The following is a 2,180-nucleotide window of genomic DNA, read 5'->3' on the forward strand; positions in this document are numbered from 1 at the left end:
AAATTTTCTAATTATCTGGCTCTATCACGCCTTTGCAAATTCGTATCCCCACTCATCATATACATATACCCTAGGCTATTATTTCAATTTGTCTTATATTTTCTTTTTCTTTTTTGATACGATAGATTTTACTTATAAAATGATGTAAATATCATTTGAAATTAGGAAACAGTGCAAATTTTTATTCATAAAATTATAAATAAAAATAGAAAAAGTGAATTGATAGAGCCACACAATAATAACAAAACAGGAAGGCAATGAAACATTCCAGAGACATCTTGGAAAGTTCCAAAGAAACACATTTGAGGCTAGGAATCCACTTAAGCTGTAGTTGCACAACAGGTTATATTCATTCCTGCATTTTCTCAATAAGCTCTTCCTTATGTTTGCCTTTTTCTTTTGCAACTTGTTGAGACTTGGCTTCACATTCAATAATTTTTTTTTCTATCTTTGTCCAGTTTTAGCCTGATGATAACCACCTTGCTTAGATGAATGCCCACTTGAATGGTCGTTTCATTAGCTTTCTCATGCTGCAACCATTTGATATAGATGACATATTTCTTTCTATATACCTGGACTTCCTTGCCAATTTTGCAATCATTTTAGAGTCTTAAACCCTGAACTTTGTCATTCTTGCAGGTGGGTATGGAATGAATGTTTTACTTCTGCTGCAACTCGTTGGAGAGCAGAGACTACTGTAATCTTCCTGCGCATGTGTGAGAGGATACTGAAATAGCATTTATAGTTTCTGCTGCATCACAGGATCACCACAAGGTTGAACTCCATAATGGTTGTCTACCTGATGCCTCTGTCTTATATTTTCATGCTGTTAGGCATTTTTCATTCTCTCTGTCCAGTAGACACATGTTTAGAGACCAAGCTCAAATGATATCCTCTATCTAAGATACTCTTGATGCCACTCCAGGCAGAGTAAACTAGTTATTTCTACTTCACCTTGCTACTCTGGTACTAGCTGCCTCCTCCTCCTCCTCCTCCTCCTCCTCCTCCTCCTCCTCCTCCTCCTCCTTTTGTACCAGGAATTAAACCCAGGGGCATTTAACCACAGAATTATATCTCCAACCCCCTTTTTATATTTTATATAGAGACAAGGTCTCACTAAGTTTCTGAGGCTGGCTTTGAACTCACAATCCTCCTGCCTCAGCCTCCCAAGCCACTAGGACTACAAGCCATGCACCACTGCCCCTGGCTAGCATCCCACTTCTTAAAGCTTGTACTCTACCAATTTATGCCTGTGTCTTCCTCTTCACTAAGAGATCTTTGGGTGCAGAGACAGTGCACAGCCAGCATTTATCCAAAGCATGAGACATATTAAGTTAGAAAAAATTCTTGTGGAAAAAATATGTGCTATGATTTAAATATTAGTTCTCTCTAAAATTCATGTTGAGATTTAATTTTCATTGTAACAAAAATGAGGCCTAGGGTTGAGGTTGTAGATCAGTGGTAGAGTGCTTGCCTTGCATGTGAAAGGCACTTTGGTTCAATCCTCAGCAGTACATAAAAAAATAAAATAAAGGCACTGTGTCCATCTCAATATATATATATATATATATATATATATATATATATATATATATATATAGAGAGAGAGAGAGAGAGAGAGAGAGAGAGAGAGGCCTAATAGAAGGTACACAAATCATGAGAGCTCCATCCTCATGAGTAAATTAATGCTTTTATCACAGGAGTGGGTCAGTCATAAAAGAGAGGGATGGGGCCCTCTTTTCTTCTCTTTCACATGCAGTGGATTTCTGTTACCATGTGGTACCCTCCATTAAATTATGGGAGAGCAAGAAGGCCTTCACTAGATATAGCCCTTTGATCTTGGACTTCTCAACCTCCAGAACTGTGAGAAATAAATTTCTTTTCTTTATAAATTACTCAGTCTGTGGCATTCTGTTCTAGCAGGAGAAAATGGACTGAGACAGAAGGAAAAAAAGGGAAAGAGATTCCAAACTGTCTTTTGTTCATGATATCCCAGTTCTCTTTTTAAAATCTCTTGTGTTACATATCACTTCACTAATATTCACTCCAACAGATCATTCCCAACACCTGTTTTAAGAATTGGCTCAAACACTCACATCCAGAAATAGTGGAGTAGTACACGTGCTGATTGAGCCCCTGCTCTGATAGATAATTTCCTTTAGGACTTTTCATCACTTATG

The 2,180-nt window shown here is 37.6% G+C and overlaps 1 pseudogene; it reads right to left on the bottom strand.

Annotated features, from left to right (window-relative positions):
• Positions 1-349: 349 nt before the first annotated feature.
• On the bottom strand, positions 350-786 carry LOC101965338 (large ribosomal subunit protein uL24 pseudogene; annotated as a pseudogene).
• Positions 787-2,180: the final 1,394 nt, after the last annotated feature.

The sequence above is a fragment of the Ictidomys tridecemlineatus genome, chromosome X, assembly GCF_052094955.1.
Source record: "Ictidomys tridecemlineatus isolate mIctTri1 chromosome X, mIctTri1.hap1, whole genome shotgun sequence".
Classification (NCBI taxonomy): domain Eukaryota; kingdom Metazoa; phylum Chordata; class Mammalia; order Rodentia; family Sciuridae; genus Ictidomys; species Ictidomys tridecemlineatus.